Here is a 27,697-nt window from a genome sequence, read left to right as displayed (position 1 = left end):
CTTGGAAACTTGACCATCTAATGTCTTATTAACCATTCTTCTCTTAGTAGACACTCTGTTCTTTGTGTGGCTGCAGACAGTGCTGATGTCTGTCTTCATGCCTTCTTGTGTGTGTGGACCTATGGTTTACTGAAAGACATGAGATGAAAGAGGGGTTTCTAGGCCAGCCTTTTGATGGGGAAGATGTAAGTGTACTCATCTATAGTTGGAAGAATATAATCACATACTATAAATACATAAAGATGTCAACCTTGGTGTTATTTATCTAATCGAATAAAAGTGAACTCACATTATGTTCTTCTGGTAAATTTTTTTTGGGGGGGGGTAAAGAGAATAATTAGATGATTGGATTTTTATTTACATGTTGAATAAGTTACTTCTGTCATTGTTGTGACCAACTAACTGATGAGAAGATGCTTAAGGGAAGGACTTATTTGGACTCCAGTTCGATGGTACACAAACTATATCCATTGAGGTAAAGGCATGCTAGCAGTTGGCTTTGTAGTGCTTACAGAAGTGTGTGCTGGGACTCTGTCCATCCTCACTGTCTTAATCTGGGCAGCAAGACACAGATAGTAGACAGGAAGGCATCCAGGCTATAAAACTTCATGACTCATGACAGAAACTCCTTTCTTTCACTAGAACTCCACTTTCTATGGGTTGCATTTCATAAAAACTACTACCAAATATGGGCCAAATGTTCAAACACATGACCTGTGGGGACATTTAAATGCTCAAACTGTGATGTAAGTGTTCTTTATATTGCAAAGGTGTATGTTTCCAGGTAAGCCTACATTCAATTCTATGCAGAAAAAATCAGTAAGTCACTAAATTATGTTCACATTAATAAGAATTGGCAACGGCTAATGCTGTGCTGGCATTTCCCCAATCTCCATTATACTAAATACGGAAAGTCTGTGCTTGGTTACAGTGTCTGAACTCAGTGATCATGAGAGGTGAACTAACCTAGAGCTAGTAACTTTTGCAGCAAAAGTGGAAATGCCGTTTATGTAAATTATAATTCATTCATTTTAATAGTCAATCTCAGTAGAGTTAACAAGTTACAGCTACCAAAAGCAACTCAATGCATTTTCCCAGCCAGATGTAGTACCTCATCCATATGATTCTAGCACCAAGAAGCTGAATCAGGAGGATTGCCAGCAATTTGCAGACTAGCCAAAGTAAGACCCCGACTCAAAAAAAAGAACCAAAACAAATCCCCCAGAATGTCTTCATCATCATCCAAATTTCCCCAGTCAGTTGACACCTCTCCGATGGTGACTTCCAGCTGTCTGTAATCTCCTTTATGTGAATTTCGTTTTACTTATTTGAAAGGAACCTTGTAAAACACAAGATCTTTTTATAGGCAGCTTCTTTCACTTAACGCAATACTCTGAGGGTTCAAAGAGACTGTTGTATGCATTGGCAGCTTGTCTTGTCTAATTTCTGGCTGGTATCATGTGAATTTCCCCCAGTTTGCCATGCAGTCACACTGGCTTATAGTCACAGTGGTTATTTTTAGCTTTTGTTATTTTAAGTAAACAGCTGTGTACAGCCATGTACAACTTTTGTGTGAGATATACATTTTAATTCTTGGGTGATTAATCTAGGGTGAAATTATTGAATTATAAGGTAAATAACCCTTTAATTAATTAATTAAGCTGGGTAGAATTATTGAATTTTAAGGCAAACACACTCTTTAAGAGACTGCTGAACTTTTTCCAGAGTCTCTGGACCATTTTATAGATAGCTAGTAAACTACAGAATCTGCTTGCTGGTTATCTCCCAACACTTGGTGTTATCAGCCTTTATAGTTGTATCCCTTTTAGGAACTGTGTGGTGGAGTGTCCTGTAGTGTAATGTTAAAGTCAGCTGTTAATTTGATGAGATCTCACATCACCTGGGAGATGGGCCTGTCAGGGATTACCTTGGTTAGGCTGAGATGTGAAGACCTGTTAACTGTGGGTGGCACCATTCCCTGGGCTTGGATTCTGGATTGTGTTAAAGGAGAAAGTGAGCTAAAAATAAGAACTCACTATTCTCCACTTTGTGACCAGTCCTGATGCCGGGACTTCCCTGCCTTGACTGACTGTACCCTCAAACTGTGAGCCAGATTAACCCCTTTCCCCTCATGCTGCTCTTCTTGTCAAGGTGTTTTATTATAGCAACATGAAAAATAGCTAGAATGGTTAAAATTTTATTACCCTAATTCTAAGAAAATTAATCTTTGTGGCTGTCAACGAGAGTGAGCTTTACAGCATATTGAACACTTGCATACACTTTTTTTTCCACGAGCTGTATGTTCAGCTCTTGTCTTTTGCCTACTTAAAACACATATGTTCAAATATTTCTTTAGCTGTCCCCATACTGTTCTTTCAGTTGGTTGGAGGGACATGAGTTTAAACCACCCAGATACAAGGTAAGAAAACAAAAATTGGACTTGACATTCCTGCTTCCCTGTTGAAGGAAAATCTGTTTCTATCTTATCTTCCTAGTTCCCCATAGACGTGGCCATTTTAGATTGACCTTCCACCTGCTTCCTTGGCTTACCAAGAGAATGGAGCAACACAGACTATCTGATGGGTGACTTAGGGATAATTTGTGGCCATGCTCAATCGAACCCTTGATTCTATGAGATTCCTTTGAGGTAGTATGGATTTTGGTTGTTCTTCCCTGGGATAATGCCATATTCAGCACCTGGGAGGCTGCATGCAATAACAAATTTCTAGCCGGTCCAATAATAATATGATATTATATATTATCTATATGTGTTTAAAATACTCCAACTTTGCCAGTCAATTCATCATAGAAATGTCTATCTACTGACATTCGTCATATAAGATTAACCAATCAAGGGACTATATAGTCTATCAAATTCACACATCCCAGCCACACTTAAAGAATTGAGATTGCAACCAGTGGAGGGGAAAAGTGCTGAGAATCTTTGAGGCTGTGTTACAATTCTGCTTCCCATAGATCTTATATACCAAGGACAAGACATTCATATGTGTAACAGCCTTGTTGTGTCTGGAAGACGCTGTTTCCTTGGGGTCATCCACCATCTCTGGCTCCTACAATGGATTCAACTCATCTACGTAGGCCACTGAGCCTTGAGGGGAAGGGTTTGATAAAGACATCCCATTTAAGGCTGGGTGCTCCAAAGTCTCTCGCTCTCTGCATATTGTTCAGCTATGGATCTCCATATTGATTCTATCTACTGTAAGAGGCTTCAGTGATGAGGGCTGAGTGGTGCTTTGACCTATATGTGTGGCAGAGTGTCATTAGGCATCATTTCATTCTTATGCTCATTTAGCAGAATAATAATAGGTGTCTCAGGGTTGCACTGCTATGAACAGACACCATGACCAAGGCAACTCTAATAAGGATGACATTTAATTGATGTTGGCTTACAGGTTCAAAGGTTCAGTCCATTATCATCAAGGCTGGAGCATGGCAGCATCCAGACAGTCATGGTACAGAAGGAGCTGAGAGTTCTACATCTTAACCTGGAGGCTGCTAGGAAAATCCTGACTTCTAGGCAGCTAGGACGAGAGTATTAAAGCCCAAGCCCACAGTGACACACCTACTCCAACAAGGCTTCACCTCCTAGTAGTGCCATTTTCTGGGCCAACCAGATACAAACCATCTCAGTAGGTTTCCTGCCAGTGCTCATGCCCTTTCTCAGTCTCTGGTTCTTTGCCACTTTAGTAGTGTCAGGTATGGGATCCATCTCGTGAGGTGAGCCTCAACTCCAATCAAAAAGTGGTTGGCCACTCTTGCAGCGTGTCTACCACTATCAATATCTAACGTTCATTCTCGTTTGGCACTGAGCATGGAAGCACAGCCCCCTGCTCCTGCTTTGTTTCATAGAAACCATGTCGTATCTGTCCCCAGACTTCTGAATCTATTGTTTTGTTGTCCCGAGCAATTCAAGATGAATAATTGATGAGAGTCCATGTGTCCAACCCGGAGCTGGGCAAGCTTTCTAGGAAACAGATAAGAAAGACTGTGGAAGCCTACAGGGCAAGGCCAGTGCCCCAAAGACTGGTGATTCACTGTTGGGAAGACCATGGATGCTTGCTAACCAGGGTTCCTCGAGGGTGTGTCCTCACGTGCATGTCCCCATGCACACTGCCTTCCGGCGTCTATCAGCTCTGTTCAGATGAGCCGGCTCCTTCCCTGGGAGGTGACCATACATCATGTTTTCTTCAGAAATGTCTTCTTGAATGCTTGTTGTCCTTGGTAAGTTTTCACACCTGCCTTTCACTTCCAAAGTGACTTAGGGTAAAAAATAATTTGTGTTTTCTTTTATGTCATAAGAACAGTTCCCAAATAAAAACAGGAGTACGCAAGCACACACACACACACACACACACACACACACACACACACACACACAAATAGCAGCTTTAGTATTTATGGAATTCACACACCCAGTTTTTGTGTACAAAAATTTGGTTTTATGCTTGGTGGCTCTCACTTTATAACTTGTGGGTTTGTTCTTCTCATTATTTTTAAAGCTACTGTGGTGGCTTGACTGAAGATTTGGTTCCTGGTTGGTGGCTCTGTTTGGAAGCAGAGGCTTGTTGGAGTGGGCTTTGAAATTTTATAGTCCAGCCCTACTTTGTACTCTGCTCCCTATGATCAGACCATGCTTCTCTGGTTTCTCTGCTTCCAGCCTGCACACTGCCTCCCATGCTCCTGCTGCTATGCCCCGCCTCTACCATAACCTGTATCTCTTTTAGAACCATAAGCCAAAAGAGACATGCTTCTCCCCTACATTGCTTTTAGTCATGGTATTTTAGCCCAGCAACAGAAAAGTAACAAACACAGCTAGCTACTAGCGAGTATTTCTGTCCACACACAGTAAATTGACTAAGAGATGAAATCTGAAACAAAAATGTATATCAATACCATCTGTTAACAGAACCCACATCCCAGTATTATCGTGTTGTGTGGATTGGAAATGCCAGAGCATGGTCCAGGGTGCCAAAGATGCCTGGGAATTGTATACAGGATGACATGGGGGTGACATGTGCTTTTCTAGGTCAAAGGAAACTGGGGTTCAAAGCTGAGACCCAGACAGGAAAGAAGTGAGACTTCTCTAAATGCATACAGGGAAAGTTTTCCTCAAATGGAACAAACCACCAGGTAACAATCAGGGACCAAGAATGAAGAAACAATGGGAATGCAAAGGGAGAGCTAACAGCTCTTCAAATGTCCCTCTGCCCAAACTGAACTGATTATTCTCCTTACTACCCTGGTAGAAGATCCCCAGACATCACATTGCTAATTCCTTACTGTGGAACATAGCTAAAGATAAAGGATCTATCTGGTCAGGGACCTGACGCTAATCTTATGAGTGATAGTATCTAGAACTGCTACATTAATTAATTTATTTTGGTGTCAGAGTTTGAATGCAGAGCCGTGTCCACTAGGTAAGTGCTTGAGCACTTGGGCATACTCAGGAATCAGTGAGCGCCTGCCCTGTTTTAAATATTGTATTGGGAGGGAGTGAACGTAAACAGTCTGAGGAGAACAGCCCATGGAACTGACAACAAAGAAAACTGTTCTTCTCATAGTCATGTTCTTTTGCCTAACTAGCAAGTATGTGAGATAAACAGAGATGCCATGGTCACTGCCTTGGTGCTGGGCCATAAGCTGAAGAGTCTCTCCTTGTCAGCTGAAGCTCCTAAATATGACCTCAGTTAGATTCTGAATATATAGCACAATGTTTTATTATTTGGTAAAAACGTTCATATTTTAAGAGCCCCCCTCCCCAGCTCCAATTATGCATTCATGACTTCTCTGAAGTGCCATCACTTAAGGGGCCTCCATACAGTATTTCAGCAGGAGGTTAATTGCAGCTAAAGAAAAGTTTATGATGAGTCCAGACAGGTATTTTTCTTCATTGTCTAATACCATAAATCCATTAAATCCCAATCCATCTTGTCTCCCTCTCCTTGAAGACTTGGTTATATGACCCACAGTACTAGTTGGGTTTCGTGACTGTAATTGTGATTGGCAAAGAGCTTTCAGTGTTGCAATAAATTTGCCACAGGCAGAGAGGGACTTTGTACCACCTCCCATTCTGCCACAGAATCTGAATTTTTAACTACCCTATTACTGGCAAATAGCCTCTCATTTGGAAGAAAGAATCAAATAAAAGGATATGCCTCCTTTTAGGGTAGAAAAAAATTCTTTACCGAATAACGTAACATTGTTCTTTTATAGATGCAATGTGCTTAAAACACTGGTGTGTTTAGCTTACAATGAGGAATTCTAAACTGTTGAGCCCAAGACAAGTGACCCAGGCATCTGTTCACTTATAAGCTTTGCTGGGTGGAGGGTCTATGCAGAGCAATAGCACATACTGTGCTCACCCCATGCTTCTGGCTTTAATAATGGCAGTGGTTTGACTTGGAAAGGAAGCTCTGAGGCCACTTCCTTTTTTTGTTTTTTATGTTTATTTTTTACCTCAGAAGCTTACTTACAGAAGGTATGTAACCTCTGGTTCTGAAATTGTGTGGAATCTTCAGATTGCTTTACAGACTGTTTTCACAGCCTGCAGAGAATCCTGGGAATAGAGCCATGGGGAGACCCTTGTCAATGGGAGTGGACAATACATTTTCCTCTGCTCTTTTTTTGTTTTTACTTTCTGAAAAGAAAAGGAGAGGCAAAAAGAGGAGAAGAGAGGAGAGGAGGGGAGGGGAGTGGAGGGGAGGGGAGGGGAGAAGAGGGGAGAAGAGGGGAGAAGAGAGGAGGGGAGAGGAGAGAAAGAGGAGAAAAGAACCTCAAGGTCTCTCCAATGCACACACATCACACACACACACACACAAACACACACACACACACCCATCACACACACTCACACACACACACACACACACACTACTATCATCACTGCTGAGGCTGACACCTATGATGTGTGTGAATATGTGTGTGCATGTGTGTGCACTCACCTGTGTGTGTAAAAGCCCAAGGCCCATAATACATGTGTTCTTCCTTGAAATCCCAGCTGTTGGCATGCAGGAAGAATTGGGTACGTAAATTACTTCTGCCCCTGGGCACTTCCACTTGACTGGCCAGTACTTATTTCGCTGGCCACCATAGGTCTTCTTGTCCTTGTCAGCCGTCCAGGGGCAATATTTTTTAACATGGATGAGCAGCTCTTCAAGCCCCTTCCAATGTATTAAGCATAAACAAGCCTTTCTCCAACATTCAGTGTGCACTTCCTTCCTTCATAGTTATTTCTCTACAACAAACATATTTATTGGGGTCATTATGAGAAAAATCTCTCTCTCCATAAATGTTTGTCTTCTCCTCTGTCCTTTTTATAGGATCGTGAAGAAATGTTGAAGGTGTGTGTGTGGGGGAGTGCATGTTGCTCCCCTGAGAATTTCCTTTCAGGGAGGGAGCTATGCCATTGAACAGTCTTTTGTCTTTACAAGGCAGGACCCTATGTTTTAACAGTTTGGTTTGGAGTGAAAAATGGACTGGGAGACAAGCAGGCTATCGGGAGGACACATGGAGTCCCTGAAAAGTGTCATAATTTCTGCACTGATATTTGCAAATATATCCGGCATGTACCATATCCACTGGGGGTCACTAAAGTATACTTAGGATCTAGTTTTAGTTTGTGTTTTTAATAGTGCATTTATCATCCAAATAGCTACCCAAGAGCAGTTTAAAATGAAAAAGTCCAGATAAATCAAGTCTTAGGTGTTGGCTAATTTTTCAATCTATGTATGGCTGTCCATTGGCTAATAACAGCTAAGAGCATTTTCTGGTAACCGCCACGGGCAGTTGTCTCTGCTATGAGTTAGCATTGCACTGATAACCTGTCCTCACATTTGAGCTCTGTCAGTGACAACAGCTGTCTTTAAGATTCTGTGGAATTTGGTGAGAGTTGGGCAATGTGAGAAAGAATGTTCCACATATGTGCTCGTAGACAAGGCCAGAGTCTGTGACTACCATTGCCCTCCTCTGTTCCTGATACCACTTCTTCAGTCACCCACCACTAAGGACTAAGGGGGAGCCTTGCTTACCAGCCACTACGGGCAGCCAGGGAGTGAGTGAGATGTGTCAAGTTCCTCTGTGACCTCACACAACTCCTTGTGGGTCTGTTAGAGAGCTGCACAGCGGGAGTGGAAGGAAAATATCCATCACTATGGTTGTTATTAACTAGGTGTACGTGGGACACACTGTCCCCCAAACACTCCTCCCTGCTCAGAACTCTGTCAGGCTCCTGCTCCTGACAGATAGTCTGAAGATGCTTTGGGAAGACATTGCTCAGAAAGCCAATGACCTGACCAACTCTAGTGTCGGCAGCCTCTATGAACGCCAGGGACTGGTCGACCCACTTACATAGTCAAAGCAAGGCTGAGGGAAGAGGGTGACCAAGGTCAATCTTGGATCCCAGTTGCTGCTGCTGTTTTGAGAGCAGGTCTCTTTCTAGGACAATTTAGATGAATCTATTTCTAACACTCTGACTTTTAATGTATAACTACACTGTTGTAGTTACACACTTGAGATCCAATAGTAAGGTCTAAAGAGTTTCTCTACTACAGTACATTTGAAAATTCCTTGAACCTGGGCACATATGCTAATATATTGGCTGCTGTCTTTTTTCTTCTCTTCCTCCTCCTTTTCCTCCTCCTCCCCTGCTTTCTTTTGGTTTTCAAAGACAGGGTTTCTCTGTCCTGGAACTCATCCTGTAGACCAAGTTGGCCTTGAAATCAGAGATCTGCCTGGTTTTAAAGACATGAACCACCATGTCTGAATGACCTGTTTTCTCTAACTGCTAGTCACTACAAAAATTATTTGTGTAGCAAATATATTTGGTAAATTAACATAATAAATACAATTATATATTTATATATAAAATATGTGTTAATATTTTTTTACTTTAAATATGAACCTTTTTACAATGGTTACACTTTTTAAATATGAAAATGCATAGATTTCAATTTTGAATATAGCCTTATCATGAACTATCTATTCTCAGGCTTGATTCTAATTTTTAGACTGCAAAACTTTATGATTCTGATCAGTCGCCCAGTAAGCTCAATGAAACCTTTCTCCTCAGACCTGACCAGAGGCTCAGTGTTCTCCACACAATGTGGTCTCTGATGTAAATTTCCAGATCTCAGTCCCATAGGAAAAAGTCCCTCAGGGATTCCCCAGAGTCTTGGGCAGTGACTTTGTATTCTAGTATTCAGCCAGGTTGATGAAGACCCATCCTGAGATGTACGAGCTCTGCTCTCTGTGTGACTGTTTCTGTCTGACTCGTTCTATTTTCTTTAATTTTTTTTGCATTTTGTTTATTTATTTATGTTTAGATTTATTTAGTGTGTGAGTGTGTATGTGTGTTCTTGTGTGTATGTGTGTTTTGTGTGTATATGTATGTTTGTGTGTGTATGTGTACATGTGTGTATGTGTGATTTTGTATGTGTGATTTTGTATGTGTGTATGTGTGTGTGTTTGTGTGTGTGTATGTTTGTGTGCCTGTGTGTCTGTATTGGGTGTATATATGTGTGTTTGTGTATGTGTGTGTGCATGCATGTGTGTTTGTGTGTGTGTGTGTGCACGCATATATGTCTGTATACCACATGCATGCCTTGTGCCCACAGAGGCCAGAAGAGGATGTTCAATGTTTTGGAATCGGAGTTAAAGGCTGCTGTAAGCAGGCTTGTGCTGCTGGAAACCAAACCTGGGTCTCCTGCAAGAGCAGCAAGAGCTCTTAACTGCTGAGCCAGCTCTTCAGCAATTAATACTTTTTTCATTACCTGTGTATGTGACCATATGGTGGTCAGAGGATAATATTACACCATATGGATCCTGAGGACACGACTCAGGTCATCAGCCTTGGCAGCAAACACCTTTGCCTGCTGACCTATCTAACTGGCCCTACTCTCCTTGGAAAGGCTGGAGTTTTCCTTCATCAGATGAGCTAGATCTCTGCTCCTCTTGGCCTCTGGTGCTGACTCCAATGGCAGAATCTTGCAGGCAGACAATCAGGGCAATTATAAGACTTGCTATGTGTGGCTTCACAGCCCGAAGGGCTGAGGTCCTGGTCTACATGGTACTTGATATGATAGATGATTTGTCATACACATCACGCAATGATGCTCTTGGTTTTCAGCAGGACAAGTTAAGTACTAGGTATATGTGGCACTCACATGTCTGCCAATAGAAATCTCACTCTGGTTTTCATATGGATGTAATACATAAAAAACACATTTCTATTTGAAGGAATAATCACATGCTTTTGTAGTGTTTGGTCTTCAGCAGACTTTGAAAAGCCTAGTCTTTTCTAGAACAGTGGCCAGATCAGAGCCTATGAGTCTATCTAGATGAAAGAGAAAATACCTATTTAATTATAATTAACTTGAGGACCATCTCACTATTTTTAGCACATGATACACGGATGTGTTTGGGTGGCTTAAAGTCGAGACAGCAGTATCTGAGATTCTCGCTGTCACCACTAAAGTCAAATTGGTCCCTGGCTTTATTCCTGAGATAACTGGGTACTTCCTGTTTCGATCCTACTTGGTCCTACCTTTAACTTTCATCTTGGTACCAGAATCCTTTTTGCTTTTTCCATTGCAACTGTTTGTCTGGGCTTGCCAGCTTAGCTAATTGCCTGGACCTAAGCTTGTCAAACACATTCACAATGACCAGACAGAATGAACTTTCTGCCACAAGAGGACACTTTTGTCAGGGGCAGCTTTGCTTATACACTGAAGGCCTGAAATCAGCCATAGGCCTAAAGTCAGCCTGCTAACACAAAGTCTCCGGTCTCTGTGGATAAACACTGAAACAGATGGCTAGAAGCTATTGTAAACAAGCATCTTTGGTGGAAGCCTGAGTAGTCATAGAGCTTGGGTAGTCTTGGTGGACAGTACCAACTTAGATAAGGACAAGTGAATCATAGGCAGAGTCATAGTGTCCTGTCCCCTGAACCTTTACCCAGCTGACCAACTGTTCTGGAAGATATCTGTATTCCCCTGAACACCTACGCTCCTGCATCATCCCCTTCCCCACATCCTGCCTTTTTGTGTATATAACCTGTGTGTGAAAAAGTAAAAATTATGGTTTGATCAGCCTATAGACAAGCCATGTTTCTTTGCATCTTTGCCTATATCCCCACCACCCACCCCCCGCCTTAGGTGATCTCTCTGGACCTCTGTTTAATGTCCTGCTGGACAAGACACACTTTCAGATCTTTTCTCGTGGCATTAGAACTAGAGCTGAGTGTGTGCCTATGTATAGATGTAGATTCTAGGTAGCAGACAGGTGCCTCCCTGAGATCTGTCTTACCTAATTATAAGTCATTGAGAATCTCAGGAGCCGGGGATTACCTATCAAAGCATAACTTCCCGTAGGACATTAGCCACTATGAAGCCTTTGCTCTTTTGTTAAAACAAAGGATCTGAGAAAAATTTTGATAGAGAAAAAATGAAAAATATATTGGTTATATAATGTTAATATCATGGAAAAAGTAGTAAAAATTCCCAGAAGATGATTGTAGTATTTTGCTCAAGACTGGCGCTCAATATTCTAGTTAATTTGACTTCAGCGATCAATGCCAAAAAATCAAGTAACTGTGCAAAGCTAGTTTCACACAATACTCAGGATGAAATAAATCCTCTCTTCTCTGTCAAACAATTACTCTGAAAACATTATGGAAGATAATGTTTCCCAGTCTGCCATCCCCTATGGTGGCCTCTCCTATCCAATCCACTACACTTTTGGTTTTATTTATTCTGCAACCATTGAGACTTTCTTCTGTCTAGTATTTTATTGTGACTTCCCCAGCTAGGTTTCAGTGTTTGCTTTCGGATTTCTGTATTTTCCATGTCGTTGGACTTTTGGAGATTTAGATGCAGACAGACAGACAGACAGACAGACAGACAGACAGATAGATAGATGAGATGAGATAAAATGTCTATAGAACAGATTCTAGATTAGTAGGTTAGTAACCTGGGAAATTACTATAATAGAAGCCAAGGAGTTTGGGTTCATTTGCCAGTTAACTTTAATATTTTGAGTTTTGTATATGGAGAAATTGGATCTGATGTTTATAGATAGTGAATATTTTAACTTGGCTGTAAAATCTGCTTGTAGGTTTTAGGTAACAGGCTATTTCTAGTAATTATCTAACACTTCTAAAAATAAACCACATGTGGCATTCCACATGTACTGCAGTTTTCTGTCAGTGTGACAAATATCTGAGATGAACAACTTAAAGGAGGTAGGACTGACTTCAGCTCATGATTTCAGGGGCTTCAAACTGTCTGACAGCTCCATTGTTTTAGGCCCTAGGAAAGACAGAGCATCATCCTAGCCAGAGACTGTGGTTGTTGAACCAAGCATTTAAATATATGAGCCTATGAAAGCCATTCTAATTCAAATGATCACAATATGTAACAACAATTAAAGAAATGGAAGCCATGAATTTGAGAGAGAGAACGGCAAGTATGTGGAAAGAGTATAGATGGGGAAAAGGGGAGGGGAAACTAAGTAATTATATTTTAATTAACAAAATATAACCATTTAAAAGTATTGTTTAAAAGAAAGCGGTCATTGATATGACAAGGTACATCTTTAGGGAAGAATTTGCTTCAAAATAATGGGAAGAAGTCAATAGGAAAATGTATCGATGAAAAACAATTAGCACAAGTGAGTTCAAAATATACAGCATGGGACACAAAGTGGATCAGCCAGAGGCTCCAGCTAGGGGTGGCTTGTATGACCTTGTTACCTGGAAAAGAATATTGTAAACAGATTTGTCTGAGGGTCACTGTACAGGGCCCAGCCTGGCGAAAGGCCAGTTACCTTGCTAGGGGCTGAGAGTCACCAAGAAAAAACATGCAAACAGCTGGTGACAACAGTGTCCTTGAAGAGAATGGCTCTGATATCAATTATCCAGAAAGTCCTTTTAGATTGGGATGGATCTTTCAGGGTATAGTTCGACCTACTTTCAGAGAGATTAAGGATGAATTGAGAGCTTGTCAGGGGTCAGGATCTTCAAACAAATGTGCTGAGGTTTCTGACAGGTATCTTAAAGAAACAAACACAAACTAAACTACAACAACAAAAGTAACTATGTAAGGTCTGTTGAACATCTTGCTTCACAGGGTGAGTGGAAGGGATAGAAGCTATCACCCTCCATTCACCCTGACCATGTCAATGCTCAAAGGGCAACAGTCGAAGGCAAAGCCCAAGCAAAGTTCATTTTGTAAGAACAAATCTGACAGGACCCTGGAAAGGAGGTTTTTCTCATAAGCGCTAAGATTGCACACAAATGGGATTTAAGATCAAATTACTTTGCAGCAAGTGGTCTTTGAGCAGAGGGCATTCCAAGCAAGGATGAGGGCAGTTGTTGAATATCATAGGGTGTTGCCTTGGAAGGAGACCATTTTCTCACCATCTAAGAATCGAGACAGTTTTAACACATCAGCTCCTGGATGTTTATGGGCTAGCAAGTGCCACAGACACAGAACTCCACATGGCTGCTGCCAAGAAATCTGTCATGATGACAGAGACAAGTTCAGAAAATATGTGGAATTGTTTACTTTCTATTTGTGTGTGTTTTTATGTGTTCTTGTCTTTATGCCTGTGGGCAAAGACCAATGATCAGTAATACTGTGTTATTTAATTACTATCTACCTTATTTTCTGAGTCAAAGTCTACCATTAAACCTAGAACTTGATGATTTGGCTAAATTAGCCTCCTGGCCAGAGGATCTCAGAGATATTTTTGTCCTGCCTACCACGTGCCACAAATGCAGGCATACACCACTGTACCTGGCTTCCACATGGGTTCTGGGGACTGACTTTACCAACAGAACTATCTCCCCAGATCCATTTTTATCCTCAAAGTCTTGGTTGCCACGAATCTAATGCTTTCTTTCTAACTCACTACTTCAGTGGGCAGCCCATGTGGGTGCTAAGAACATATCTCTGCCTCTGCATCTCTATGATGGTTTACAGCAAGCTGTAAAGAGACTGGTCTCTTCCCTTGAGGAACTAACATTACTTTTTCAGATCATGTGGGACCCTACCTCACTCAGTGTGGTAGAGACTGACAGCTCTTGTCTTTCAGAAGCTTCTTTTCATGATGTGGATAGACCTCCATCACATGCTGCTACCCCTGTGTAAATATTCCTTAACTTAGGGCTTTGCAGGAAAACAAATTCTGCCTGGTTGGGTTACCAACAAATGCTATCACTGGACCTGGACATTTGTCATTGAATTTCATCAATAAAATGGCACTATGAAGCCATGGAAGCCACATTTATTTTGTGGATATATTTAGAAATATTTTATTCTCCATGGACGTAGGTGAATAAATGTTAGAAAATGTTTTCAATCACTGGATTGTTTTTAATAACTAGTTGCCCAGAGGAGAAAGGAGCTGCATCCTTTCCTGGACACCAGTGTTTTCTATGAACACACAACTTTTCTCTTGACACACGTGTTTTCTAGCCCTTTCTCCTCTGCTTGCTTCTGCCTCTTTATTGACATGAGCTCTCCTTCTGGATACATATTGGTTGTGTATTTTCTGTCTCTTAAAACATTTTTACTCTGTGCTCCTCTCTGTTGGCGAGAGTAACTAGTCTAGAAAGGGTGTAAGCACATCTTTTTGTTTTCAGAGTCCTTAAGGTCTTGATTATACTATAATGGTCCCTGTGAAGAAAATTGGTTTGTTTGAAAACAGGGCAAATAGTTTACAAACCAATGAGATGCGTTCCAGGCATGGGGAATGAGTATGATTGAAATAAATGGTAGTATTAATGCAAAAGTCTATTTTTATTCAGTAAAAACAATTAAGGTAATTAACAAGCAAAGACCGAGTTGACGTTGTAGATTCAAAACTAATGACAGTAAGAACAAAGCTTTTATCTAATTCCAAATCAATGGCATTAATCGTTTCTAAACCCATTATTTCTGAACTCAATACTTTTTAAAAATTAACTTGCAAAATTTTTAAGTCATAAATAAATCTTTTTCTGTTTTTAAGCAATAAAGAAAGTTCCTGTACTTTGATAGGTCATGACTCCCAATTTGAAAATGAGCCATTTTCTGCAAAATTGAATTGTACCAAAGTCTTCCTTTTGAACCACAGCCTTTTAGTTCCTGGTCCCTTCGGTGCAATGAAACCCTAACACAAGGATCAATTGGCTGGTCTCTCACAGGTTTTGTTAAGGTAGTTTGCCTGCATTTGTTTATAGTTTTTTCTGAAAGCTGTGATAAGAATGGTCTGGGACCTGATATTTGGAAAGGGCCAAATTAAAAATAAATTTCTGAGAACTATAAACACTTGCAATTTTGCACAGATTAAATGCAGATAAAGATCAAATGTATAGGCAATCTTTCCACTTTTATCGAATGGCCTCTTGAGTAGAAATCTCTCCAGGAGTGTTCAGCAAGATTCCAGTTTTTGAGGTCTGGAATTGCCCTGGATTACTGTCCAGTCTAGGACCCCAGTGAAAACTGAGGCTTTTGTTTGGTGGTGGTGGTGGTAGGAGTGTTGGTTGTTGAAAAGCCTCTGTGCCTCTCTTCCTGTAGGTGTTTCTATTGAGGGTTACAAGATCAAACATCCTCCCTGTTGGCAGACTACTGGTAAAAAATGGTGAAGTATGACTAATTATTACAACAACACTTAGTAAAGCAAATGATTGTTAGTGATAAGCAAAGGAAGGTTTTAAAATATTTGCTAGCATGAATTAATTATATGTAATAGTGGGTTTCAGTGGGACATTTTTTATGTTTCTAATGTATTTAGATCATATATTGACCCTCCCATTTCTCTGATAGCTTCTTCTCTTCATAGTCTGTTCTCTTCTACTCTGTGTGTGTGTGTGTGTGTGTGTGTGTGTGTGTGTGTGTGTGTGTGTGTGTGATAATGCTGGATACAATTGCAGAGAGGAGCTCTTAACTCCTCTTAGAGAAACCTGGGAGGGGAAGTCAGGCACTGCATCCTAGTGAGAGAGTGCCTAAACTAACTCTTCTCAGAGACAAAGAAGATTCTGTGTGTTGTATGCTGTATACAGAGAAAGAAATTGGCATTGGTCCTACAAAGAGGGTGAGGCAGACAGGGCCTAGGGATTAGGCTTGGGGAGGAAGGAGAAGATCCCACAGAGCCTAGACTAGACATTGGGCACTGGTAGGCAACAGACCATGTGATCAATGACAGGGCCCAGGCTGAATAGCAAAGGCCTTGAAGCTAGAGTGCTCTGGCAGCCTGGAAAACACATGAAAAAGTAAAAAGTCTCCATGGACTATAGAGGCAGGATTGGTGGGACCGTTTGAGGAGTGGTTGGGATAGCTTAAGGGTTCAAGTTTTGAGTCTGGTTTTTGAGTCTACTGGGAAGTAGCTCAGGATTGGGAGGACGTTCAGAACAGCCATGGCTACAAACAGCTTGCAGAGCCCTGAAGTGAGAAAGGCACATGCCAAGAGAGCCCCAAAACTCCTGCTTTCTCTGGCACATTCAAATGCCATATTGGAAGTTCTAAGAATAGTAGAGGAAAACCTCGAGGTGGACCCCAAGCTGAGCCACAAATGTGAGGCCACAGAGTGGCAATCACTTCAAGCAGGAGTGACTGAGCTTAGCTTAGATTACACGATGAGGACTTCTATGTGAGGTCCTGGAGCACAGAGCAGAGCCTGAACATCTCAGGGCCTCTTGAAGCCCTGAGCTGAAGATACATTCCCAGTATCCCTCCAGCTGCAGTACGCATGGGCTAAGTCCCTATGTCCTTCAACTCTTCTCTCACGTTTTATGAGTCAGCATGAATACCAGAAGGAGAGACAAGTCGTCCGAGCTAACACAGTAATCCATTGCTTGATCTAGGACCACATTCAAAAGATTTCATTTTAAATGTCTCGGACCAAACTTTACCGTATTATTTTTTAAAAAAGACTTCTCATTTGAATGGTATTTCTCAATGGGTTTTCCTTTGAATATCAAATTAATGGTGAAGAATAATCTTATTACTAAATGAAAAAGAAATGGTCAGCAGAGAATTCTCCACAGGCTTCTTACAGTGGTGTTCTGACACTGAACCAGTTCACAGCCCTGAGCATGAGCCAGTGTACCCAACTGTCTTCTTTTCATAACGTGAAATTCTTTGTGTTGCTGACTTACTTCTGTGTATGTTTGTGAGCACATGCCGAGGCTGGAATATGACTTTCAGGAGTTGGTGCTCTCCTTCCACCTTGTGGGATCTGGGGATTAAACTCAGACTTTCAGGTAGCAGGCCGGCCATCTCTCTGGCACCCACTCCGCATTTATTTTTTGGATACATTCTGATTTTAATTTTTCCTTAAAGTTGATAAAGTTGGAGACACAGGGGTGAAATCACAGTAGTGAAGATTTGGGTCTGTCCATCTGCTGGACGTTTTTAGACGTCAAGTAGATGACTTTGTACAGACAAAGACTCTAGGTGATTGATCATATAGTTTAAAGATTTGTTTTTTATTTTGTTTTGAAAGAGCAGTTGCCTGCATGTACGTGTGTGCATGTGTATATGTAGTGCCCGTGGAGCTAAGAGAGAGCATCAGACACCTAGGAGCAAGAGTTACAGATGAGTCCCCATGTGTAGGCTGGAAACTGAACCCTGGACCTCTGAAAGAGCTAGTATCTTGACCACTGAGCCATCTCTCCAGCCCTAACCAGACACTTAAATTAGAAGACTGTTTATATTATCCACTTACTCTCTTCTCTGACCTCTCTCCCCTGTTGAGTCTATTGCTGTTGTGGACAAAGTTCCAGAACCAAAAGAGCTGACTTCCTCTGAGGTAGGAATTCCTCTTACTTGCAGGCCTAACTAGTGGGATCTTGACTCTTTCATTGGGGCTTTCTGGGTGGAGCTATGTTCTTATGGAAGGGCACAGGCTGCTTTCCCAGTGGGCGCTGTGGATAAGGCTCCACTTCAGTCCGAGTGGTCACTTTTCCAGCCACGGGGGTTTCACATCACTGAAAACCCCTACTCTTATTAAGCATTGTAATTGTGTGAAGCTAGAAGATTGCAAGAAAGTATTGTTGCTGGTATCTTGTTTCAGCCTCAGACACCATTTGAAGCAGAAAAGAATGCCTTTTCCACAGCTTACAGACAAGTGGGCCGTCAGACTCAGGGGCTGCAATATGTGGAGACGTTGCCTTAAAGAAGTAGAAAAAGCAGAGCTTTTCCTTCCCTGCCCCACACAAGAACAGCAGAGGCTAGGATTGTCTGGTTTTCTAGTTCTGACTTATGTAAAGGCAGACCATGTTCCAGGATCTTGCCAAATCTTTCAGGACCAATTCAAACACTAAACTGTGGACGTTTTTTCAAGGAATCATAAGCCAAGGTCTTATCTGAGAGAGAAGGTGCATCTCTATTAGTGTATCTTTGTACTTAGAATTCCAAATGCCCAGATTTCTTTTTACATGAAGATTATTTAAAAACTACGCTGTAGATTGTGGCAGACTGTTTGACGGGCTGACCTGGTAGAGCTGGCCCTGTGTATACCAGAGTGTAGTGAGACAGTGAGCGTGGAGATCTAGCAATGGGCTACAATGGGCGCCTCACATCCATTTGTAAAATCCAACCGTTAAGTGTTGCACTAGCACATAAAATATTCATATTTATGTAAACTTGTATCTCCCTCTTTCAGAGATGCCTCAGAGTGAATTCACACAGATACCTCAGATACCTACAATTATCAGCCAATGTAATACCTGTAGTTCTGTCTTCATGGATCATGGGAAACACTCGGTCCATGACTACATAGTGAAGTTATCTCCTATAGAATTAAATTATTAAAGATAAGAAAAAAGTAAATTTTGTAAGTGGCTGCCTCTTACCTGGACCCAAATGAGCGGTCGTACTCCCTAATTTTTAATCTCATTCATCCCCTTAAATCGCCAGCTATCGCCAGCTGTGACAACATTGTTATTCTTCATTAAGAACTAATCTTATTGAGCTGGAAATCTCATCCCTTCGTGATTATTAATACAGTTTTAGAAGAATCCTCCTATTCTGATCAGCCACCACTCGGGGTTCGATGTGATGGACGATACACCATTGGCTGCCTAGCCCCATGGGGACGGTGCACTGTTGGCTCCCCATCCCTGTGGGGACAGTGCACTGCTGGCTTGACTACCCATCCCCGTGGGGACAGTGCACTGTTGGCTACCCATCCCCGTGGGGATGGTACACCATTGGCTGCCCATCCCCGTGTGGACGGTGCACTGTTGGCTACCCATCCCTGTGGGGATGGTACACCATTGGCTGCCCATCCCCGTGGGGACGGTGCATTGTTGGCTTGGCTGCCCAACCCCGTAGGGGCGGTGCACTGCTGGCTGTCCAGCCCCGTGGTGAGGATGGTGCAGAGGCAAACTCACTCAGGCTTCCTGTGAGCGCAGAAATGAAAATCAATAAACAATTTGAACTTCTTCGAGGGGAATTTTTCTCCTCTAATGAATATACAAGCTTGGTTACAGCTTAATTCAGAGACTGAATTTACTCAGTGTTTTACCTGCGCCATAAGCATGACAAACAGATGTGCCCATGACACAGCCCACAGGAGAACTTAATGAGTTGGTTGTTGTTGTCTGTTTGTTAAAGCATGCCCCCCCATCCCAAGCCACACTAAAATGAGAAGACAGCTGCGATTATATTTAATTGAGGTAGAGCATTATGAAGGGGGTCCAGTAAGTACCAGTGATAGGATTTGTCTACAGACACAGAGTTTTAAAGGAAAGAAAACACTCAGCACATTAATAACAGTGAAAAAAAGCATAATTAAATCAAACCACATGAGGATGCTGTGTTCCTGTGTGTACATGTACACCTGTGCATGCCCACGGGGGAGAAAGAGTACATCTGCGTTACTCTTCCATCATTCTTGATCTCATTACCTTGAGATGGGTCTCTCTGCGAACATGAAGTTAGCCTAGTATTCAGAAATCCCAAGTGGTCCTTTTGTCTGCCATAGCAATGAGGTTAAGGATGTGTGTGAGACATCCAGCTTTTTACATGGGTTCTGAAGATTCCAGCTCAAGTCCTCAGGCTAGGGTAGCAGGAGACAGTGACAACATAGGAACCTCTGTGTCAGAACACACCCCACCCAAAGCTTTGCTGTTTCCCTCATTTCGATACAAAGTATCAGGGCTGAGATGGCTCCGTGGTAAGGATGCTTGCCTTTGAAGTCCGGATCCTCTTGTTTGCATCTCCTTGGAGTTAGAGTTGGCTTGTGGGTGTGCACATTGTTACATAGTACTGGGGCTCAAGCCCAGGTCACCATGCACCCTAGGCAGGCATGTGTGTGTGTGTGTGTGCGCGCGCGCGCGCGCGTGCGTGTGCGCGTGCATGTGCGCCTGCACCAGTGTGTGTTGATGTGTACTCTGTGCATATAGGAGCTTACTAGAAGACAGTGTCAGATCTTCTGGAACTGGATTTACAGGAAATTATGAGCTACTTGATGTGGGGCTGGGAACAGAACTTGAGTCCTGTCGAAGAGCAGCAAATGCTCGTAACCGTTCACGTTTAACAAATTGGATATTGTGAAAGAGATGGCAGACCTCTGTCTGAGATCATGAATGGCACTGTGATTTTCTCTCGCCCTGGTAGAAAACCACTTGCTGTGTTATGGTGACAGCCAGGCAACCTTATGCAGGTGTCCTTGAGTTGCAGAACGAAGTTCTCCTGCCCACAGCAAGCAAGACTGGAGCCATCTTGGCCCATGTGACTGAGACCCTTGGAAGTAGATGCTGGGACTTTGGCCTGTATTTCTGTTATAGTCTCAGTCCTTAACTTTAATCTTATAAAATACCCCGGACTGGAACCACCCGGCTGAGCCTTTCCTGCATTCAGAACCTCCTCATCTGTGAGATAACAGACGTTTGCTGTAAGTCATCAACCGGGGACCACTGGCTATGTTGCAATTCTATCAAGTCCAGAATCCAGCTTGGTCTCCCATTGCTTTTCGGGTTGTAAACTCTTAGCATGGATCAACCAACCAATCATCAAACCAAAGGAGTGTGCGCTTGCTACTTTATACTCTAAAGCCTATTACAGTCTCACACTTCCTCTGTTCCTTATTTTCTGTTGCTTAAACTGATCCCATCTTACTTCCCTTCAATCTCTGATTCCTTCAGTTGGCAACATATTCTTTAGCACACAATCTTGTGTGTTGTATCTGGCAATTTTCCCAAAGGAAAAGGTGCTTCATATCTTAAATATTCACAAATATTTCTAAAGGCATTTTCAGATTCAATAATTCTTAATTAATTGAAGGAGTAATCGTTCCCTGAAATTGCATGACTCCCAGGAAAGTTAGATAAATGGCTATTTGCTTTGGACCAAAAGCTGTGCTACAGTTCCAGGCTGGGGTCTGTTTCTCTCAGTTATGCCTCCCCATGCCAGTTACAACTTCAACAAACTTCTCTGAAAGAGACTAGAGAGTAAATATCATGGATTTCCTGGGCATTTGCATCTCCTCAACTCGAGATGTGGTTGTCAAAGTAAAACTTTATTTATAAAAGCAAATGTCAAGACAGTTTGTGTCCAAGAGTGGTTGTTTGCAGCCATGGTTTGATATTTCCCAACATTTCTATATCAGAGGAATAAACTGGAGAGTGTTTTAATATAATAAACACTCACCCACAGCTGTGGTTTCACTTTACAGTTGGGAAAAGTAGATAAACTCAATAAAAAGAATCAAATTTATTGTTTCCCTAGGACTAGGGACTGCTTTCAAAGAGCTGTGACAGAATCCTTCCCTCTCTGTCTCTGTCTCTGTCTCTCTCTGTCTCTCTCTGTCTCTGTCTCTCTGTCTCTGTCTCTCTCTGTTTCTCTCTCTCCTACTTCTCCTTTCTTCCTCCTTACTTCCCTCCCTCTCTTTCTCCTATGATAGTTTAGAACTTGCAGTGTAGCCAAGGTTGCTTTGAACTCTCTTGAGAACCCTCTATGTTTACCTAGTTAAAAAAATTAACCTTTGTTAATAGTTAGGGTTTCTATGGTATAGCAAGACTGCAGGCCTCACTCAAAACTGTTCAATCTCTCAGAACACGCAGCCATACCTCTTATTGCAGGGAAGACCGGCAATGGGTAAGGCAGTCACTTCTTCACTTCCTTTAGTGAAAATGTTACCAGAAAAGCATAGGAGTCGCCCCTTGGCTCTGGACCTTGAAGAATGTAGTCACTTTCAATACTCTTCTGAACAATATATAATCTTCTTAGAAAAAAATGGTTTCTTTACAAAATAAAACTTTTGAAGATATAGAATTTAGAGACATAACATGATGTATAATAAAAAACACCAGAGTAAGTATATATAAATATTTATTCTTTGTGGTGAGAATATTCTTTGTATGTTCTTGGAAACATACAGTACATTATTCTCTGACATTTGGCTGATAACCTGGGGTTAGAGAAATGACAAAGCAAATACTGCTCTTCCAGAAGACCAGAGCTGCATTCCCAGCACCCATACTGGTTGACTCACAACCTTCTGTGCTCCAGATCCAAGATACCAACACTTCTGGCCTCTGTGAACACCAAAACGCATATATACTCTCCCACATTCAGACATACATTCACATGACTAAACAGAAAGTAAATCTTTACAAAAGGTACACAACAACATTTATAGATGAAAATTTCATAGGAAGACCTATTTTTTTGAACACCAACTAAGATAATTTTCATTAAAAAATATGGCAAAAGTCTAGACAGGCTAGTGCCTGGCATGCACTAGGGCATCAACCATATGGTCCAGATGCTGAAAGCAAAACCAAAGTTGCGACTTTTTCCATGTATAAATTTTCTGTGTGAGCTCAGGATCATGTCAAAGAAGAAAAGAAACTCTCATCATCACCCCCAGTTCTCCCCGCTAGTTTTTGGCTAGAAGACCATAGAAGTTCATAAGGAAAGGGTGGCTCTTGATAATACGGACATTTTAGATCAACAGGCCATCTGCTAGCAGATTAAGTCCAGTAGACAGTGCTACCCTGAGAAGTTCAACATCAGATTGAATACGTGATTCAAATGTTTTTACATTCCTTGCTCTCATCTGTATGCCAGATACATAAAAGATACAAAAGGAGAAGTGTATGGAATATGGTAGCCATCAACACAATAACACAAACAACAACCAACCAACCCAAGAATTGCTTCTGAAATAATGATGTGATACAGGCTGAGGATTATGAGATCTCTGGCTTCAATGACATGTTCTACCATCTAAAATGAGCCTGCTGCTCAAGGATTAGCTAAAACACAGTTGAGGACACTTTGTAAGGTACAGTATTACATATTGGTAGACAACGCATCTGAGAGCCAAAGGGTAAGGTATGGAGTCAGGCCTCCACAGTTAAGGACCCATGCTCATCAACTATAGGATGAGCCACGTTGGAACACCACCTGCCTCTGCTGAGCTTCCTGGTCTAATCCTCAGTTCTCACACACCACGCACACACCGTCAGCTAGCAGAGTAGCTGAGTTTGAGTTACTGCTTAACTATCTGTGTGTTAGACTTTAAGCTCTGCTGTAATGAGATGAATAAATATTGATTAGCTTAAGTGAAATATGGAACCAGTTCAAGTGCTGATGTGCAGGTGTGTACCACTTTAGGAAGGAAAATAAGATTGATTCAGCTTTCCCGGGACTGACTGGTATCCAGTCTAGTCTTCTCATTTGGTATGTCTCTTAGACAACTGTAGCCAGCTGCTTTACCCAGCTTCACTATCTCCAACCCTCATCAATGAATGTGTTTTTTATTCTGTATTTTTTTGTTTAGCTTTTTTTTTAACCTCATAACTGCCTTGAAATATAGCTGCTTCAACTATAAACTTTTAATCTATAAAATTTGTACACTTTAAGGTTTTTTATTAGTCTTGCTTTCCAGTTGAGGGATGGAGCCACATACGCATCTCAAAATTTTTAAACCAAAAATGTTCCTGTCCAAGAAAAAGACAGGGACAAAAAAAATGAAACAGAGACTGAAAGAAAGGCCATCCAGAGACTGCCTCATCTGGGGATCCATCTCATCTGCAGACACCAAACCCGGACACTATTGCAGATGCCAAGAAGCACTTGCTGACAGGAGCCTAATATGGCTGTTCCCTGAGAGGTTCTACCAGCACTTGACCAATACAGATGCAGATATTCATAGCCAACCATCGGACTGAGCCTGTGGACCCCAATGGAAGAGCTAGGGGAAGGACTGAAGGAGCTGAAGGGGATTGCAATCCCATAAAAAAGAACAATATTAACTAACTGGACCAGCCAGAGCTCCCAGGGATTGAACTGCCAACCAAAGAGTATACATGGTGGGGAGCCAGGACTCCAGATACATATGTAGCAGAGGACGGCCTTAATTGGCAATAATGAGAGGGGAGAGAGGCTTGATGCCCCAGCATAGGGGGATATTAGGGGGTGAGGCAGGAGTGGGTGAGTGAGTGGAGGAGCACCTTCATAGAGGCAAAGGGGAGGGGGGAGAGGGAGGATGGAGTGAGGGGTAACCGGGAAGGGCCATATCATTTGAAATGTAAACAAATAAAATAATTAATAAAAGAAAAAATATTGACGTTTTACTGGCAAAATATTTTTACTTTTTAATGGGATACCATGTCATAATTAAATACATATATAAAGTATATGATCAAATCAGAATAGTTATTGTTCCCATCTCCCCATGTTTTATCACAAGAGACACTGGGAAACATAAACTCTTTCCCCTTAGTTACTTTAAGTCTATAGTAAGTTGTTGTACACTGTCATTTTTCTCCTGTACTATGTTGGAACAATGTTGCTCCTCTAATTTGTTTAGGAGCCCCATTCTTGCCCTCTTGCCCTTCTTCCTGTGGATGCCTGCCATACTCCTTGATGTGGTCAGTGGTTTGGGCTTCTCCAAAGACTAAGAGCATGGGTGTTTTCTTCCTATGCCTGACTTATCTCACCTACCACGATGTCTTCCATAGAAACACTGGATTTTCATATTCACTTTCCCACTGATAGACACATAAGTTGCATTGAATTCTTGGCCGTGGCGAATGTGCCATGGCAAGCACAGCAGTACAGGTACTTGATATGGTGCTTGTATTTTCTTTGCATCTGTACTCAGTGGTGGAATCACTGGTTCCATGTGAATCCCTATTTTCTTCTAGTTCTGCTTAAGAAAAAAAAAAAAAAAAACATGCCATTAGTATTTCAGTGGAACTTTCCTTGAAGCTGAGGATAGTTGTAGATCTTATGGACAGTTTAACAATATTAACTTTTCTAATCAATGAGCCAACAAATTGTTTTTGTATAAATTCTTTCATTGGTACTTCATGCTAGTCATCACAGAAACTTTTTCATCCACGTGATTAAATTTTTTCTACATAGATTTCTTTGTCAGCTAATTTGATTTTGTTTTAGTTTATTATCATTATACAATTATTCTAATTTTTGTGTGTAAGATTTGTATCATAAAGCGCTGAGTTTCTCCATTGAGTCTATCAACTTGTGAAGGGGTCTTTTTACTTTTTGACATAAAGTAAATGAAATTGTATCTTCTTTAAATAAAGACAATTTAACACCCTCTTTTTCTATTTGGGTCACACACACTTCTTCTTCTTCTTCTTCTTCTTATTATTATTATTATTATTATTATTATTATTATTATTTCTCTTCCTCTTCTTCTTTCCTCTTCTTCTGCTGGCTGAGTAATTCTTCCAATACTGTTGACCAGGTGTGGTGAATGCTGATATCCCTGCTGTATTCTATAACTTAAGAGTACATCCATTTGGATTTGATTCTTTAGCATGATGTCTGTAGGCTTGTTGCATATAGCCTTTACTGTGTTAAGGGACAATCCCTTCCATACTTAAATTGTGGGCTCCTTATTGCAAAGGACTGAATGTATATTCTGCATCAACTGGGGTGGTCACTTTTCTGTTTAATCTGTTGATAGGATGTGTCATGTATATTTATTTGCATACACAGGGCAATCCTTGGATAAGCTCCAATTGGTCATGATGTAGAGTCTTTCTGAGTGATGTTGGATTACATTTGATAGTGTTTTGTTGAAAATTTTCTGCTCTGCCCTGTCTGCTCTTGTGTGGACCCCGGATTCCGCCGGAGACATCCTGGAGGCTCCACGGATCCCACAGCCGTAAGTAGAAAGACCCACACACTGCCCTAAGCCCATAGCTGGGTGCCGGGAGCCCTCAGATTCCAGCAGATACCCAAAACCCCGCCCCTGTGGAATAGCACTCCCCTCCCCCCCCTCCTGGATCTGAGGCCTGGAGCAGACCTCTGTCCGGTCTGCTCTTGTGTGGACCCCGGATTCTGCCCGAGACATTCTGGAAGGTCCACTCAACCCAGAGCCACAGAGGAACAACTGAACTCAGAGCGTCAGACAACGTATCCTGAGACATCCTAGAGGAGACACTGCACCCAGAACAGCAGACACCTAGCTGGACTGCTACCTTGGAGGCACCATATCCTGAGGCATCCTAGAGGTACCACTGTACTCACTGCAGCTGGAGAAGATCACAGAGACATCTGGACCCCTAGGAGATCACACACAAGCAAGATAACTGGAAAGGCAGGCTTCAGTCAGAGATAGCAAGTATAGGCAGCACTAGAGTTAACCAGATGGAGAAAGGCAAGTGCAAGAACGTAAGCAACAAAATCTAAAGTTACATGGCATCATCAGAACCCAGTTCCCCCATGATAGCAAGCCCTGAACACACCATCACACCAGAAAAGCAGGATTCAGAATTAAAATCACTTCTCATGACAATGATAGAGGACTTTAAGAAAGACATAAATAATACTCTCAAAGAACTTAAGGAGAACACTGGTAGACAGATAGAAACCCTTAAAGAGAAAACACAAATATCCCTTAAGGAATTGCAAGAAAACACAACCAAACAGGAGAAGGAATTTAACAAAGCCATCCAAGATCTAAAAATGGAAGTAGAAACAATAAAGAAATCACAAAGGGAGACTACCCTGGAGATAAAAACCAAAAAAAAAAAAAAAAGATTAGGAGTCATAGACACAAGTATCACCAACAGAATACAATACAAGAGATAGAAGAGAGAAACTCAAATGCAGAAGATACCATGGAAAACATTGACCCAACTATCAAAGAAAATGCAAAATACAAAAAGCTACTAATCCAAAATATACAGGAAATCCAAGACACAATGAGAAAGCCAAACCTAAGGATAATAGGTATAGATGAGGGGGAAGACACCCAACTTAAAGGACCAGTAAATATCCTCATCAAAATTATAGAGGAAAACTTCCCTAACCTAATCTCTGTCCATAAATATACAAGAAGCCTACAGAACTCCAAATAGTTTAGACCAGAAAAGAAATACTTCCCGCCACATAATAGTCAAAACATCAAATGTACAAAACAAAGAAAAAATACTAAAAGCAGTAAGGGAAAAAGGTAAAGTAACATATAAAGGCAGACCTATAAGAATTACACCATACTTCTCACCAGAGACCATAAAAGCCAGAAAATTCTGGACCAATATCATGCAGACCCTAAGAGAACACAAATGCCAACCCAGACTACTATACCCAGCAAAACTCTCAATCAATATTGATGGAGAAACCAAAATATTCTATGACAAAACGAAATTTACACAATATCTTACCACAAATCCAGCACTTCAAAGGATAATTGGTGGAAAACTCCAACA

The sequence above is a fragment of the Arvicanthis niloticus genome, chromosome 10 (genome assembly GCF_011762505.2).
Source record: "Arvicanthis niloticus isolate mArvNil1 chromosome 10, mArvNil1.pat.X, whole genome shotgun sequence".
In the NCBI taxonomy this organism is placed as follows: domain Eukaryota; kingdom Metazoa; phylum Chordata; class Mammalia; order Rodentia; family Muridae; genus Arvicanthis; species Arvicanthis niloticus.
This window is presented reverse-complemented; position numbering follows the sequence as displayed.